We start from the raw sequence: 18,600 nt of genomic DNA on the forward strand, positions 1-18,600 counted from the left end.
AAATTTATATTAACCATTAGTATTTTATTCATTATTTTATTTTTTAGTAAATTTGGCAGGTGGATCTGGTCCAGATGGATGGAGAGAAATGAATTAGCTTTGAAACATTTAATTTTCAGAAATTATTGACTCATGAAGTTATGGGTTTTTTTTTTTAAAAAACTTTTTATCATAAAATATTCAAGCATGAAGAGAAATAGAAAAAAGTACAATGGACACCCATAATCCCATTCTTTTAATCCATAACTGTCATTATTTTGCCATCTTTGCTTCATCTGTGTTCTGTTGTTATTAGGCCATTTTAAAGTCAGTCACCCCCAAGCACTTCAGCATACATCCCCCAGAAATGAGAACATCCCCTTACATAATCCACTTAATAAATTATTTCCCATACCTAGTCCATATTCAAATTGTAACCTGGGCTTTATAGAATGTTTTTTCCAATTTTTTTTTTTTTTTTAATTTTTAGTTTTTTATTTTTTAAATTTTAAAATCTTTAATTCTTACATGCATTCCCAAACATGAACCCCCCTCCCACCTCCCTCCCCAGAACATCTTTCTGGGTCATCCCCATGCACCAGCCCCTGTTTTTTCCAATTTAGAATCCAGTCAAAGAACACATGTTGCAGTTGGTCTGTCTTCAGTTTCTCTTTATCCAAAATAGCGCGCACACACACACACACACACACACACACACACACACACACACACCACTTTCCCATGTTCCTGACTTTTAGAAGAGGCTATGTCAGTTGTCTTTTAGAATCCCCTAATTCTGGACTTTTCTTCCAAGGAGTAAGCATTACTTTGCTGACTAAGATCCATCTAGTCAAGGCTATGGTTTTTCCAGTAGTCATGTATGGATGTGAGAGTTGGACTGTGAAGAAGGCTGAGCACCGAAGAATGGATGCTTTTGAACTGTGGTGTTGGAGAAGACTCTTGAGAGTCCCTTGGACTGTAAGGAGATCCAACCAGTCCATTGTGAGGGAGATCAACCCTGGGATCTCTTTGGAAGGAATGATGCTAAAGCTGAAACTCCAGTACTTTGGCCACCTCATGGGAAGAGTTGACTCATTGGAAAAGACTGTGATGCTGGGAGGGATTGGGGGCAGGAGCAGAAGGGGACGACAGAGGATGAGATGGCTGGATGGCATCACGGACTCGATGGACATGAATCTGAGGGAACTCCAGGAGGTGGTGATGGACATGGAGGCCTGGTGTGCAGCGATTCATGGGGTCGCAAAGAGTCAGACACAACTGAGCGACTGAACTGAACTGAACTGAATTCTGGACTGTTTGGATTCTTTCTTCGTGTGGTTTAACACATTCCTTCATGTTCAATATGTCCTGTAGAGTCTCTATGAGGCTCAGGTTACACATTTGAAGAATATTCCACATATGGGAGCATGTGCTGCATCGCGCGTGACGCCAGCTGGGTACTAAGCCTGGCCGCCATGCTATTACTGATGTCCAGTTTGACCCCTGAGTTAAGGTGATGATCTGTCTCCATTTGTAAGGTAGGTTTTCCCTTTGTCAATTAGCAGATCATCAATGGAGCCATGAAAATATCCAGTTCCCTAAAGTTAGTCTTTTTTTTAAAGCATACCTCACTGTGCTTTCTATTTTAATAAAGAATTATATTTGGTTTGTCAACACTTTCATCGAGTTGGTATATTCAACTTAAGATTATGAAAACAAATCAATGTCTGCATTAAGCCAGTAGGTAATTTTTCATTCTCTCCCTCCTGTCTTTGTCATTCTTGGCACCATTCTGGCTCACAGTGGTGCATACCTGGCATGCATACCTGGGTAGTACATTGGCCATCATTTGGTTCCCAGAACTGAGCGTTGTAGTTTCCTCATCCACTCTTGGTATTTTATGGTTGCTCCATGCCTGTGTTCAGACCTACAGCTATGTAAACTGCTGCAGACCTGAATGACATATTGTCCTGAGTAATGAAATGAGATCCAGGCAGGACCCAGTGACCAAGAAGGTGGGCTTTCCCGAAGGTATACGATGGCTGCTGGACTCTGACCATCAGTGAATTGAGCCACACACTGGATTTGAAATGGAGGTCCCTCAAAGTGACTTCTTTCTTTCTTTTTTTTTTTTTTTAACAAGGTCAAAAGACATGAATGAAAGCATAGCAGTAACCAAACATGGTGGTATGAAGCCTAATTAGGAATAGACAATGATTTCTAAAATCTGTGTCTGTTCATTCTCTTTCTTCATTTGTTTTTGTTTCACTCTCATCTGTGATCCATTTGCCTTTCGTCATCCTCTACCATGGCTTCTGCAAGAATATCCGTCTTGAAATGTCCAGCACGGCTCGCACCCACTTCAAACATTGTTTAAAATCTCATTTATTATTTTGTACTGCGGTCTCACTTAAAAGCCAGGTTACTGAAACTGCAGAGCACATACCTTTAATTCCTAGGGTTAGAAGGAGAAAGAGAGAGCGTGGGAGGAGGGGATGGGCTAAAACTGTGAGACGTTCCACAACAGACATGCCAGGAAAATAAGAAAATTCAGAAGCCTTATAGGCAACTAAAATCTCTAGATGCAAGGAAACTGGGAACTGCTCAAACCTGGGCTCAGTAGAGTATAGAAATGTGATGAAGACCAGGGCTGGTATTTTTTTTCCCCCCAACAAGAGGTTAGTTACTTAAGGACCACATTCCCAGGATTAGAAGGATTTGCCTGAATATCCAAGGGAACACTTATCTGCAGTTGAACTAGTGAAATGAAGATGGGGATTCTGTGCAAGCTGCCTGTTACAGGAGACTATATTTAGAACTTGAAATTGGCACTGGGAATAATCATATTAGATGGATATGAGCAGATGAAAGCTATATTAAGTAGGAATTATGTTTTGCTAATTAGCTTAAATTTTCAGATACTAAAATCCAGGTGTTTGGGGGAGCCACTAGGGTTTAGCATTTCCTCTAAAGAAAAACAAACACAAGACCATGTGGGGGACATCTCAGGCCAGGAACTTAACCATACTCATTCAGCTTGGTTCCTTCCTTCGTGCCCAAATAGAAAATAGGGACCTGCAGTACAAAACTGGGCTTCCCTGGTGGCTCAGTAACAAAGAATCCACCTGCAATGCGAGAGATGTGGGTTCAGTCCCTTGGCCGGGAAGATCCCCTGGAGAAGGAAATGGCAACCCACTCTTGCCTGGGAAATCCCATGGACAGAGGAGCCTAGTGGGCTATAGTCCATGGGGTTGCAGAGAGTCAGAGACGACTTAGCGACGAAGCGAGAAATATAGAACATTGCATTAGTTTTCAGGTGTACAGTAGAATGATTCAATATTTGTATATTTTGCAAAATGATCAGAATAAGTTCAGTTAACTTCCATCAACATACACAGTTACAATTTTTAAAAATTTAACTATAGTTGATTTATAATTCGTGTTAATTCCAGGTATACAACTTCAGTTTCTTTTCCATTATAGATTATAAGATACTGAATACAATTCCCTGTGCTATTCAGTAGGACCTCATTTATCCATTCTATATATAATAGTTTGCATCTGCTAACTCCAAACTCCCAGTTCATCCCTCCTCTCTCTCCTTGGCAACCACAAGTCTGTTCTCTGTGTCTTGTCGAGTCTGTCTCTGTTTCACAGATATGTTGATTTGTGTCATATTTTAGATTCCACATATAAGTGATATCACATGGTATTTGTCTTTCTCCTTTTGAGCTACTTAGTATGACAATCTCGGTCCATCTATGTTACTGCAAATGACATTTCATTCTTTTTTTAATCACTGAACAATATTCCATTGAATATTGGTCAAGAATATTGGTCTTCAATGACCAATTCATTGAATATTGCTCAAAAAAAGCTATGAAAAACACAGACAGCATATTAAAAAGCAAACATTACTTTGCTGACAAAGGTCTGTCTAGTCAAAGCTATGGTTTTTTCAGTAGTCATGTATGGATGTAAGAGTTGGACTATAAAGAAGAATGCTGAGCACCAAAGAACTGATGCTTTTGAACTGGTGTTGGAGAAGACTCTTGAGAGTCCCTTGTACTGCAAGGAGATCAAACCAGTCAATCTTGAAGGAAATCAGTCCTGAATATTCATTGGAAGGACTGATGCTGAAGCTGAAACTCTAATACTTTGGCCACCTGATGCAAAGAACTGACTCATTGAAAAACACCCTAATGCTGGGAAAGATTGAAGGCAGGAGGAGAAGGGGACGACAGAGGATGAGATGGTTGAATGGCATCACTGGCTAGATGGACATGAGTTTGAGCAAGCTCCAGGAGTTGGTGATGGACAGGGAAGCCTGGAGTGCTGCAGTCCATGGGGTCGCAAAGAGTTGTACACGACTGAGCAACTGAACTGAACTGGGAACTGAATGTTCCATTATATGTGTGTGTGTGTGTGTGTGTGTGTGTGTATTTGAATTATAGCTTTGTCTGGATATATGCCCAGGAGTGGGATTGCTGGATCATATAGTTTTAGGTTTTTGAGGACCTCCCTACTGTTCTCCATAGTGGCTGCACCGGTTTACCTTCCCACCAACAGTGCAGAAGGGTTCCTTTTTATCCACTCCCTTGAGCGACTTCACTTTCACACATTTATCGCTTGTAGACTTTTTAGTGATGGCCGTTCCGACCAGTGTGAGGTGGTACCTCATAGTGATTTTAATTTGCTTCTGTCTGATAATGAGCTATGTTGAGCTTCTATGTGCCTATTGACCAACTATATGTCTGCAATTAAATAATACTCAGATTAATATCATTTTCTTGTAAGGAAAAAAGACAAAGCAAAAGATACATTTCAATCAAGATGAAAAATGTTGGCTATACCTCCCACAAACATGAAGACAATCAGGCAACCATCTAAGAGAAAATACATAAGAGTTGAATTGACAATTTTTTTTAATTTATAAAATAAAAATTTAAAAGTCACTGATAGCACCAGATACAGTCACAGGTGACGGAAGCCCAGCCACATTATTCTGGGGCTTCCATGCAGCAGTCCTTGCCTGCAGAGTCCCTGCATCAAGACACTCTTTACCTCTGGGTCCTTGCTATGTGTGGTTTGCAGCAGTTTCTGAGAGAGGGCCTCCTCAGCTCAAGAGCTGGGGAGCTTGATAGGGGACTCAGAACTCTCACTCCTCTGGAAGAACCTCTGCAATATAATTATTTTCATTTGTGGGTCACCCACCCTGCAGGTTTGGAGTTTAATTATATTGTAAAAGTGCCCCTCCTACCATTTCACTGTGGCTTCTTTTTTTGCGTTTGGATGTAGAATATTTGTTTTGGTAGGCTCCAGTCTTTTTTGTTTATGGTTGTTCAGTAGTTAGTTGTGATTATGGTATTTTTGTGAGGGGATGTGAGCTCAAGTCCTACTTCACCATCTTTTCTCTACCTCCATTCTGAAACTAACATAATGTTTTATGTCAATTATATATGGGGAAATAATTTTAAAAATCAACCTTACTTCCTAATTTATGTATTTGGCTGCCTCACCTGCTGGGCAGGACATTAATTCCTGGCTGACAGGAGTGAGTTTCTCTCCTTTGGCATCTGAATACCCTGCATCTGGCACAGTGCCTGGCACAAAATACATACTCAGCTGAACATGTGTGCATGGTTGATAGATGATTTAATGAACTAGTTCAGTTCAGTTCAGTTCAGTCACTCAGTCGTGTCCAACTCTTCGCAACCCCATGAACTGCAGCACGCCAGGCCTCCCTGTCCATCACCAATTCCCAGAGTCCACCCAAACCCATGTCCATCGAATCGGTGTTGCCATCCAACCATCTCATCCTCTGTTGTCCCCTTCTCCTCCTGCCTTCAATCTTTCCCAGCGTCAGGGTCTTTTCCAATGAGTCAGCTCTTCTCATCAGGTGGCCGAAGTATTAGAGTTTCAGCTTTAACATCAGTCCCTCCAATGAACACTCAGGACTGATCTCCTTTAGGATGGACTAGTGAACTAGTTAAATAGTGGCTAATATTTGTAGAATTGTTTTTGGTGAAACAATAGTTTTTCAGGGAACACTGAAAAGGCCAACTAATTTTCCCTTAAGATGGCTCATTGAATCTTCAGATGCTCTATAACTGTATACTTGAACTTATGTTGCAAGCATAATTTTTTAAAGTAAATCTATCAACACTCATTTAATCTTATAATTGAATCTCACCTGCTGTGATGGTTAATTTTATGGGTCAGCTTGACTGGACCAAAGAGTGCCAGACATTTGGTCAAACATGGTTCTGGGTGTGTGTGTCTGTGAGTGGGGTTGAGGATGAGATTCATGTTTGAGTCAGTAGATTGAGGAACACAGTTGGCCCTCCCTCATGTGGGTGAGCATCAACCAACCAGCTGAAGGCCTGAGTGGAAGAAAAAATTCTCACACTCCTGGGAGTGAGAGAGAACTCTTCCTCTCTAACCGCCCTTGAGCTGCTATATCAGTTTTTTCTTGCTTTTGAACTAAAACCGAAACATCAGCTCTTTTGGGATGTCAGACCTGCCAGTTTTTAGGCTGAGATCCTACCATCAACGTTTCTGGTTCTCAGGCCTTCAGATTTGGACAGGAACTGCATCAGCTCCCCTGGGTCTCAAACTTGCTGACTGTGGATCTAATAATCTCAGCTTCCATGATGGTCTGAACCAGTTCTTTGTAATAAACTTGTATGTACACACAGGCATGCATGCATACGTGTATCCTGTTGGTTCTGCTTCTCTGGAGGACCCTGACGAATACACTGGCAAAAGGAAATCTGGTTTTGTCAGGTTCAGCCATGAAGTATCTCAAAACTTCACATAAAAATAATACTTCTAAAGTTAATGTACTGGAGCTGCAACTTGTAGAGGAAAGCACATACAAGAAAGATAAAATATCCATGAAGAGCCAAGCATTAGACATTAAATTTTATTTTTCTGTTTTCCTCCTTGAAACAAAGATTCTTCCATGATAAACTCTCCATATAACAAATGAAAGCTTTTGTTGAAATTAAGGAAGAAACAGGTAAGAAAAGGAGGAAGCAGAGGTAGTAAGAGGTCAGTATGATTTTCACTTTCAAAAGTCATTTCCCACCCCCACCTCCAGGAGTTAGTGCCTCTCATGAGCAGGGGGTTGCAGAAGCTACCAGGGTAACCAGTGCACTGTATTAACCAGGCAAATCAATCCAAAAACTGGTTTGCCTGATTTTTTAAAACTCTCAAATGGCCATGAAAACTTTAAAAATTGATTTTAAATACTCACTTGAGTATAAGATAGTGTCTTCTTGAGGGAGGGTTTGCTTAAGAAGAGACTGTTCCAGTTTTCATATTGAGCTGCCCTGTGGATGGGTGATTCTCATCCAGAATCCAGGTCAGGACGCATAACTACAATCAAGAAACCAAGAGGAGGGACTTCCCTGGCAGTCCACTGGTTTAGACTCCATGCTTCCACTACAGCAGGCACAGGTTCAATCCCCGGTCAGGGAGCTAGAGCCCACAGGCTGCGTGCTATGCCCAAAGAAGAAAAAGAAACCAAGAAGAGTCTAAAAGCCTTTTTAAGCATCCAACCTAAAAATGCATTGTTTTCTCCCAATGCACCAATATTTATTAAGAACCTACTATGTGTTTGACATTATAAAGGATGATTTTAATTCTTTGCCTTCTCATGAATTTGGAATTTATTCCCATAAGTTCAATCAGCTGATTTCTTTTTTCTAACTGAGTCTGTATTGCATTTCAAATCTCAGTATCCAGGACAACTAGACTTTAAAAACTTTGTGTGTAGTCAATATTATTTCATCACATGGGCCAAGTTGCTATGTGTCTTTTAATTTTCATAATATATATAACATCTTCAACTTATTTCTTTGTAAATACTTAACCTTCAAAGGTTAAAAATCATCACAGTTTTGAAATTTGATTTTAATCTTACCCTTTGACCTTTGGGAGAAAATACATTTAAAATCTATTGCTCACAGAGGTTTTTTATTTTTTTCTAAATGCCATGTTTCCTAGAGTCCACTGATACTTCATGCGATTTGTTCATTTTAGTCATGTTTTGGTATTGAACTATGAACATGTCTCACTTTAAAAGCCAGTAAGTAAAACTTCTTAATAAATGGTTAATAGTTAGGGTAATTGTTTCTAAAAATTCACATAATGCTACAAAGTAACAATCAAGGTGCCAAATCCAGATAATTTCATTGAACTATATTAAAAAGAAATAAAGACAAAAGTTATAGGGCTTCTTTAATGTTGTATAATGCAAAAAATCAGTAAGCAAATGTTCTTATGAAGTACATTTAAAACAAAATGGTTTTTGCAGCACCACTTATTGAAGAGGCTGTCTTTGCCCCATTGTATATTCTTGCCTCCTTTGTAAAAAATAAGGTACTCATAGGTGCGTGGGTTTACCTCTAGGTTCTCTGTCTTGTTCCATTGGTCTATTCTGTTTTTGTGCCAGAACCATATTGTCTTAATGACTGTAGCTTTGTAGTATAGTCTGAAGTCAGGAAGGTTGATTCCTCCAGCTCCATTCTTCTTTCTCAAGACTGCTTTGGCTAGTCAGGGTCTTTTGTGCTTCCACATGGATTGTGAAATTTTTTGTTCTAGTTCTGTGAAAAATGCCATTGGTAGTTTGATAGGGATCGCATTAAATCTGTAGATTGCATTTGGTATTACAGTCATTTTCACAATATTGATTTTTCCTACCCAGGAACATGGAATATGTCTTCATCTGTTTATGTCATCTTTGATTTCTTTCATCAGAGTCTTATAGGTTTCTGTATACAGATCTTTTGTCTCTTTAGGTAGGTTTATTCCTAGATAACTTATTCTTTTTGTTGCAATGGTGAATGGTATTGATGCAAGTGATTTCTGTGTATTGACCTTGTATCTTGCAACTTGTACTGCTGAATTCACCAGTTAGCTCTAGTAATTTTCTGATAGTTTCTTTTGGGTTTTCTACATAGAATATGTTATCTGCAAACAGTGAGAGTTTTACCTCTTCTTTTCCAATCTGGATCCCCTTTATTTCTTTTTCTTCTCTAATTGCTGTAGCTAGGACTTCCAAAACTATGTTGAATAATAGTGGTGAGAGTGGACACCCTTCTCTTGTTCCTGATCTTAGAGGGAATGCTTTTAGTTTTTCACCATTGAGAATAATGTTTGCTGTAAGATTCATATATGACCTTTACTATGTTGAGATAGGTTCCTTCGATGCCCATTTTTTGAAGCGCTTTTATCATAAGTGGATGCTAAATTTTGTCAAAGGCTTTTTCTGCATCTATTGAGATGATCATATTGTTTTTATCAACAAGTGATGCTGGGAAAACTGGACAGCTACGTGCAAAAGAATGAAATTAGAACACTACCTAATACTATACACAAAGATAAACTCAAAGTGGATTAAAGACCTAAATGTAAGACCAGAAAGTATAAAACTCTTAGAGGAAAACATAGGCAGAACACTCAATGACATAAGTCAAAGCAAGATCTTCTATGACCCACCTTCTAGAGTAATGGAAATAAAAACAAAAATAAGTAAGTGGGACCTAATTAAACTTAAAAGCTTTTGCACAGCACAGGAAAGTACAAACAAGGTGAAAAAACAACCCTCAGAATGGGAGAAAATGGTAGCAAAGGAAACAACTGATAAAGAATTTCCAAAATATACAAGCAGCTCATACAACTCAATACCAGAAAAGCAAACAACCCAGTCAAAACGTGAGAAAGGGAGCTGAAGAGACATTTCTCCAAAGAAGACATACAGATGGCTAACAAGCACATGAAAAGATGCTCAACATCACTCATTATTAGAGAAATACAAATCCAAACTACAATGAGATACCACATCACACTAATCAGAGTAGCCATCGTCAAAAAGTCTACAAACAATAAATGCTGGAGAGGGTATGCAGAAAAGGGAATGCTCTTGCATTGCTGGTAGGAATGTAAACTGATACAGCCACTATGAAAGACAGTATGTAGATTCCTTAAAAAGCTAGGAATAAAACCACCATATGAACCAGCGATCCCACTCCTAGGCATGTATCCTGAGGAAACCAAAGTTGAAAAAGACACATGTACCCCAATGTTCACTACAGCACTGTTTACAATAGCTAGAACAAGGAAGCAACCTAGCTGTCCATCAACAGATGAATGGATAAAGAGGTATGGTAAATTTGTACAATGGAATTCTACTTAGCCATAAAAAGGAACACATTTGAATCCATTCTAATGAGGTGGATGAACCTAGAGCCTATTATACAGAGTAAAGTTAAGTCAGAGAAATATAAATATAGTATACTGACATAAATACGGAATCTAAAAAGATGGCACTGATGAATTTATTTTCAGGGCAGCAAAGGAGAAACAGACATAGAGAACAGACCAGTGGACATGGGGGGAGGAGAGGAGGGAGAAGGGGAGATGTACGGAGAGAGTAATATAGAAATTTGTAGCACCATATGTAAAATAGCCAGTGGGAATTTGCTGTATGACTCAGGGAACTCAAACTGGGCTCTGCGACAGGCTGAAGGGTGGGGTGGGGAGGGAGATGGGAGGGAGGGCTGGAAGGGAGGGAACATGGGTGTACCTATGGCTGATTCTTGTTGAAGTATGACAGAAAACCACAAAATTCTGTAAAGCAGTTATCCTTCAATTAAAAAAATTAAAATTCAAAGCCAAATTTGGAATGGTAAAGGCTGGGATAGCTCTATGAACTGTGGGATGTCAGAATGACGACAAGTAAAAAATAAATGTCAGGAACTCCTCAAAAAAAAAAAAAAAAGAAGGTAAGTGATCCAGTTTGGATCTTTGTTATGTAACAGTTAGCTTTGATTGAAAGGTAATTTGGTTTTTTTTGTTGTTGTTGTTGTTGTCTTTGCTTGCTTCTTTTTTCTACAGTCTTTACGATCACTTGCTTAGCAACCAGTCTACCTGACACATTAATATGATTTAAATACCAAATTGCCTGTGAGTTGATATCAGTCATTTAGACTGTGAATGCCAAAGGGGAGAGACAGATCAGACCCGTTCATCTTGCACCTCACCTCCCTACGACTAGCACGGTGGAATGCTTATACAGTGGAGACACTCAGTTTATAATAGCCAGGACATGGAAACAACCTAGATGTCCATCAGCAGATGAATGGATAAGAAAGCTGTGGTACATATACACAATGGAGTATTACTCAGCCGTAAAAAAGAATTCATTTGAATCAGTTCTGATGAGATGGATGAAACTGGAGCCGATTATACAGAGTGAAGTAAGCCGGAAAGAAAAACACCAATACAGTATACTAACACATATATATGGAATTTAGGAAGATGGCAATGACGACCCTGTATGCAGACAGGGAAAGAGACACAGATGTGTATAACGGACTTTTGGACTCAGAGGGAGAGGGAGAGGGTGGGATGATTTGGGAGAATGACATTCTAAAATGTATACTATCATGTAAGAATCAAATCGCCAGTCTATGTCTGACGCAGGTTGCAGCATGCTTGGGGCTGGTGCATGGGGATGACCCAGAGAGATGTTATGGGGAGGGAGGTGGGAGGGGGGTTCATGTTTGAGAATTCTTACATGTTTAATGTAAGAATTAAAGATATTAAAATAAAAAATAAAAAATTTAAAAAAAAAAGCCTTTTAACTTCTACTATAGGCAGAGTGCCTGATGAACGATGGACGGAAGTTCATGACATTATATAGGAGACAGGGATCAAGACCATCCCCAAGTAAAAGAAATGCAAAAAGGCAAAATGGCTCTCTGAGGAGGCCTTACAAATAGCTATGAAAAGAAGAGAAGTGAAAAGCAAAGGAGAAAAGGAAAGATATACCCATTTGAATGCAGAGTTCCAAAGAATAGCAAGGAGAGATAAGAAAGCCTTCTTCAGCAATCAATGAAAATAGAGGAAAACAATAGAATGGGAAAGACTAGAGATCTCTTCAAGAAAATCAGAGATACCAAGGGAACATTTCATGCAAAGATAGGCTCAATAAAGGACAGAAATGGTATGGACCTTACAGAAGCAGAAGATATTAAGAAGAGGTGGCAAGAATACGCAGAAGAACTATACAAAAAAGATCTTCACAACCCAGATAATCACGATGGTGTGATCACTCACCTAGAGCCAGACATACTGGAATGTGAAGTCAAGTGGGCCTTAGGAAGCATGACTAGGAACAAAGCTAGTGGAGGTGATGGCATTCCAGTTGAGCTATTTCAAATCCTGAAAGATGATGCTGTGAAAGTGCTGCACTCAATATGCCAACAAATTGGGAAAACTCAGCAGTGGCCACAGGACTGGAAAAGGTCAGTTTGGTTCCAATCCCAAAGAAAGGCAATGCCAAAGAATGCGCAAACTACTGAACAATTGTACATATCTCACATGCTAGTACAGTAATGCTCAAAATTCTCCAAGCCAGGCTTTAGCAATATGTGAACTGAATTTCAAGCTGGTTTTAGAAAAGGTAGAGGAACCAGAGATCAAATTGCCAACATCCGCTGGATCATCGAAAAAGCAAGAGTTCCAGGAAAACATCTATTTCTGCTTTATTGACTATTCCAAAGCCTTTGACTGTGTGGATCACAATAAACTGGAAAATTCTGAAAGAGATGGGACTACCAGACCACCTGACCTGCCTCTTGAGAAATCTGTATGCAGGTCAGGAAGCAACAGTTAGAACTGGACATGGAATAACAGACTGGTTCCAAATAGGAAAAGGAGTACGTCAAGGCTGTATATTGTCACCCTACTTATTTAACTTCTATGCAGAGTACATCATGAGAAACGCTGGGCTGGAGGAAGCACAAACTGGAATCAAGATTGCCAAGAGAAATATCAATAACCTCAGATATGCAGATGATACCACCCTAATGGCAGATAGTGAAGAACTAAAGAACCTCTTGATGAAAGTGAAAGAGAAGAGTGAAAAAGTTGGCTTAAAGATCAGCATTCAGAAAACGAAGATCATGGCATCTGGTCCCATCACTTCATGGCAAATAGATGGGGAAACAGTGGAAACAGTGGCTGACTTTATTTTTGGGGGGCTCCCAAATCACTGCAGATGGTGACTGCAGCCATGAAATTAAAAGACACTTACTTCTTGGAAGAAAAGTTATGACCAACCTAGACAGCATATTAAAAAGCAGAGACATTATTTTGCCAACAAAGGTCTGTCTAGTCAAGGCTATGGTTTTTCCAGCAGTCATGTATGGATGTGAGAGTTAGACTATAAAGAAAGCTGAGGGCTAAAGAATTGATGCTTTTGAACTGTGGTGTTGGAGAAGACTCTTGTGAGTCCCTTAGACTGCAAGGATATCCAACCAGTCCATCCTAAAGATCAGTCCTGAGTGTCATTGGAAGGACTAATGTTGAAGCTGAAACTCCAATACTTTGGCCACCTGATGCGAAGAGTTGACTCATTGGCAAAGACCCTGATGCTGGGAAAGATTGAGGGCAGGAGGAGAAGGGGACAACAGAGGATGAGATGGTTGGATGACATCACTGACTCAATGGACATGAGTTTGGATAAACTCCTGGAGTTGGTGATGGACAGGGAGGCCTGGCATGCTGCAGTCCATGGGGTTGCTAAGAGTTGGACACGACTGAGAGACTGAACTGAACTGATAACATCTTATACCACCTGGTAAATATATATTATGGTGCTTACCAGTGATAAACAGATTAGAGAGAAAGAGGGAAAGGAAAAGAAGAAAGGAAATGGACAGATCACTAATATGAACTGTAACCCTGATCCTAACTCTGCCTTGCTTCTCCATCTGGGCTGGGCCAGATGCTTTCCCTCCTGACAAAGGTAAGACCTCTGGAAAGGCTGTCTCTCATATGCTAGAGAGACATGGGTGCAGGCACGGAGCCTGGGCAGCTACAACGCGGCATAAGCAACAACATATGCCTCTTACAGAGTCTGTGGCCATGTGTAGACAGTCAGGCTGCAGGAGCAAGCCTCCCCCTGGGTTGGAGGGCAGCTCTTCCCTACCTACACCCAGAAGGCCAGACTCCCCGAGCCCCCCCCCACCTTCCCCTGCCTCTCCTTCCTGCAGGCTGCTTTGTTGGTATCTGATGCTGACAGAGGAATTCGCAGGTAAGAATTTCTTATTCACTCATTTATTCATCATTTTCCCTCCAGTGAGAAGAGAACTGCTGCTCATATCCAAAAATATCTAATCCCAATAGGGAGTTTGCTTCCCATCAAAGCAAAATCCTCAATACATGAAATCTGAGATCTTGCCAATTTAATGAATTCCTTATAATTTTTAAATAGCATAAATTATTTTAATGCTTTACCAGTTGGAAGGTTACTGAGGGATAAATTGGCAGCACCTCTGTTTTCTTTTGAGAAAACAAACTCATAAAAATAAAGGGTTCAACATTTATTTTATGTTATTATTTTGGCAGCTTTCTTTTTATGACCAAATTCTGAGTCATCTTATATTGTCTGAATTCTAAAAAGATTCAATTGATTACAGAAAAATTTTCTTAAAAATTTGCTTTGCCATTTTTTTCTCTGACTAATCCCTGGGTGGTTTTATGCAGTACTTACTATTTAAAGGACCTAATTTATTTTTTATGGCCCATCACTAATATCCAAGATAGTATCCAATTCCTTAATTCTGAACTCTGCCTTGAGTGACAGCCAAACTAAACGAAATGAAAATGCCTTGGGCAGTCTTTGTTTACACACGGTGGCAGAATTAACTCTAAGTTACATGGATCACTGCACCGGGGATACTCCGAGTTGCTGCTCTGTATGCTGTGCCTGCTGGAAGCCTTCTACTCCTAACACTTCAGGTAAAACAAGACATTGTGAGCACCTACTCTGAGCAAAACACGGTGCTGGAAATACGCAGGTGGGTCAGGCTCATTGCCTGATTCGACGGGCCCGGTTGGAATAGGGTCTGGACCTGCGCTGTCACTGCTTACTCTGTCTCTGGGGGCAGAGTTCTCGCTCTTGCTGGGTTTCAGGAGACAGAGTCTTACTCTTGCCCAGCACATCTACTAAATGTTTATCTTCACAGGTCTGTCTGAGCTGCTGCAGATGGCAGCATTTCATTCTTTTTGATGTCTGAGTTATTTTCTGTTGCACATACATACCACATCTTCTTTATCCATTCATCTGTTGATGGACATTTAGGTTGCTTCCCTATCTTGGCTGTTGTGAATAGTGCTGCTGTGAACACTGGTGGGCACGTATCCTTTCGAATTAAAAGTTTTGTTTAGATATATGCTGAGGAGTGGGATTGCCGGATCATACAGTTTTAAGGACTTCCATACTGTTCTCCATAGTGGCTGCACCAATTGACATTTCTACCAACAGTAGAGAGGGGTCGGTCCCTTTTCTTTGAGTTTACTGTTAATGTGCATATGGTGCAATTCACTTTGTGTGTGCACATTTCTGTACATTTTGAGATGCACAGAGTCATAGATGCACCACCATGAGGACCCAGAAGCAACCACTCCATCCCACAGAAAGCTCCCGCTGCTGCCCTTTGCCGTCAGCTCCCTCCTTCCCGCCGACCCCTAGCAACTGCCTCCTGTTCTCCGTTACTGTTGTTTTATCTGCAAAGTTTGTGTTTATCAGTGGGTTTCAGAATAGGGAAGCATCCACTTTCAAGTCATGCTTTGTGTCGTTAGTGTACTGGGCTCTCCACAATCACGGTCGTTCTCTGGTGTCTGTCAGTTGAAAAGGGGAGAGCCATGGAATAAGTCTCAGTGAGTGTCAGTGGGAGAGATGCGAGGGCATCGGGTGGCTGTCCTTGTCTGGTTGGAGCTCAGAGAATGGCTCTCAGAGCAGGGCTATCGCCCTCACACAGAGCATTGTCTGGATACCCAACCACGTGCTCGGCACATAGCACACACTATGGAAAGGTTTTCATCAGTGAGGGATAAGTGGGAGGAGTTTGTGGGCCTATTGGCCTAAAATATGTATGGAGCACTGACTTATATCATTGAAATAATTATTGAACACTATTGATTTTTTAAATAATTCCATTTTGACAAAGCCTTAGTTCCTTTTGGGTTCAATTATTTGGGGAGAAATCTTATCTTCAACCCTCTTGTAATTAAAAAACATGTTCTTTTTAGATGATTTCAAAATGTTATTCTCCAACTCCCAAGCTTGCTGGCTTGGCTGACTTGATGTGACTCCGCATCACTAGAATAGAAGAACATGTGTGGCTTTGGGAATTCAGGTGAAGTGGAACTGGGAGCAGATTAAGGCAGCATAGAGACACTGAACCTTGGAGGACCATTTTAACAGGAGTGTCTTAATGCTAATACTTAGCTCCAGCTGGGAGGGGTTACAAGAATTATAGGCAAATGTCCAAGTTATCTTTATGAAATTGTTGGCAGGGTTCTCCCAAAATAATCCAAGGCAAAAAAATCCTGGCGTTTGGTGGCTAGCAGTTTTTGTCAACAAATTCGGGCTTTTCCACCTTCCTCTCAGTCACGTGAACCCAAAAGGCAACAGCTGGCAGGTCAAGGGTCAACTGCTGTGCACCTGTGCTGGCTTGTCTCATGGGTGGAATCACTGACTTTTAATCTGTAGAGACTTGAGTAGTCAATTAGGTTAAACTCTAATGATTCTTTTGCATAATACAATAATACCTAGATTCTAGACCAATGCCAAAAACTGGGTCATGTGATTCTTCAGTACAACAGGAAAATACCTTGTCAGTAGACTGTTTAGTCACATCCAAATAAAGAACAGACTACATTAACTTGATAAATTATAATTAATAAAAAAATTTAAAGCATTGTTTCAATTCGTTGTGTATTCCATGAGAAATTTTTTGTTAGTCCACATGATCCAGAAAAGTCCCAGCTTCCTGGAATTGTACATACATATGGGTATAGATACCACCCCTCTGTAGTATTAATATCAGGCCCACATTTGGAAGAGGGGGACAACTCTTAGCTAATAATAGTTCAGAAAGTAGAGAAACTAGTTTATAGGCTCAGTTCATTTTTCCTCCTGTGGACATTCATAGTTAAGGGGGCTACATCAGGTCTGTGAGTCAAATAGAATATTGGCATTTCCTTAAAATCGCAGATAAAGTAAATGAACATAATATTTCAAAATTATACATCTTAAGTCTGTCATAGCCCTCAAATTGATGTTCATTTTTCCCAGTTCACAGTGTACAGTTCAATTCACAATATAGAGTTCACTGCATTTTTATAGTTTCGAATATTAATTCCATTATTTTGTCCCATATTACAGAGTTGAATGCTAAAATATCATTAGACCAAGCACTTATCTCAGGTACCTGGGACAGGGCTGAGTTAAGTATTTGTACTGTTCCATGTTTGTGTCAGGTATTTACCAGGCTTGCCTTGTTGTTTTTTCCATCTTCTTATTTACCTTCTGAGCCACCAGGGAAGCCTGCCCTAAGTGAATTATCTTGTACCAAAACTCAAATTGCCTTCTGACTGGAATCTGATTCTCTCCTCACACCAACACAGCATTGGGTCCCAAACTGTATAATGTTCCAGTCCTAATTTTCCCATTTGACTACATCTCTCTAGGTGGATTTTCCCTGTAGCTCAGATGGTAAAGAATCTGCCTACAATGCAGGAGACCTGGGTTCAATCCCTGGGTCAGGAAGATGCTCTGGAGAAGGGAATGGCAATCCACTCCAGTATTCTTGCCTGGAGAATCCCATGGACAGAGGAGCCTTTGTGGGGTCGCAAAGAGTCGGACACAACTGAGCGGCTAACACTGCTACACTGCACTGCTCTAGGTGGAAGATGATGGAAAAATCTTGTGAAACGTCTAATGAAAGGCCTTGGAGGTTTTTACTCTCTGCATACTGAACAACTGCTTGCTGGGAATTGTTCCTTGGATTCCCTTCCTGGGATAGAATGTAACATATTCCAGCTGGCACTGTTCAAGGCAAGAAAATGGATCATGATTAAGTCAGTGAATGACTCCGAACCTCTCACTGCTTCTTGGGAATTCTCCCTTCAAGCACACTGCCTAGGACAAGCCTATGTACCAAGTAAAGAATTTGTTCCATTCGACCGCACGTGTAGTGTATTCTGCAGTTTACAAGGTTTTCTCCTCCTCCTGCTTCCTCTTCTCTTTTTAACCTGTCTCCCCACAACTTCTTTTTAAAAAAAAAAAAACTTCAGATTGGCCATTTCGTCCATAAATGTTCTTTAAGCCAGCCAGATATGGGCCTGTCTCTAAGGTAGCAAGCACCAAGTCTCCCCTATAGCTGACTTTCCCGTGTGCAAAGGAAGATGTGAGGAAAAGAAAAGGACACCCTGCACACCTGGGAAGACAGAACACTTGCCCCACCCACAGAAGACAAGGTCGGGACAGTACATGTATTGTCCGTGTCAAGCACCACTGACTCCACACACACACACACACACTCCACACACACACACACACGCCACACAATCTTGGACTAAGCCTTTGCTGTCTGCTATGGAAGCCACGACCTTCATATAGTTATTGAACCCTTGAATGTGACTTGTCTGAACTGAGACTCACCATAGGTATAAAATGCATGCCACACTAGGAAGATTAGCATAAAATGTGAACTATTTCCCAAATAATTTTATACTGACTGCATACTAAACTGATCACAT

The 18,600-nt window shown here is 40.5% G+C and overlaps 2 protein-coding genes across 18 annotated transcripts in view; one reads left to right on the top strand and one right to left on the bottom strand.

Moving 5' to 3' along the window:
- SCRG1 (stimulator of chondrogenesis 1) overlaps window positions 1–18,600 on the top strand; it is a 97,396-nt gene that overhangs the window by 19,540 nt on the left and 59,256 nt on the right. The gene's annotated exons all lie outside the window — the stretch shown is intronic.
- The window catches only part of SAP30 (Sin3A associated protein 30), a 100,311-nt gene continuing 83,804 nt past the window's right edge, over window positions 2,094–18,600 (bottom strand). For 5 of the 17 annotated variants that reach the window (XR_011254429.1, XR_011254413.1, XR_011254422.1 and 2 more), the window contains one exon: window positions 2,094–2,434. The gene's annotated coding sequence lies outside the window, so the exon portion shown is untranslated. Of the gene's footprint in view, window positions 2,435–6,890; window positions 7,483–16,717; window positions 17,888–18,600 lie in introns of those variants that run through there. The other 12 variants (XR_011254412.1, XR_011254405.1, XR_011254408.1 and 9 more) reach the window with 6 other exon arrangements.

The sequence above is a fragment of the Ovis canadensis genome, chromosome 2 (genome assembly GCF_042477335.2).
Source record: "Ovis canadensis isolate MfBH-ARS-UI-01 breed Bighorn chromosome 2, ARS-UI_OviCan_v2, whole genome shotgun sequence".
NCBI lineage: Eukaryota > Metazoa > Chordata > Mammalia > Artiodactyla > Bovidae > Ovis > Ovis canadensis.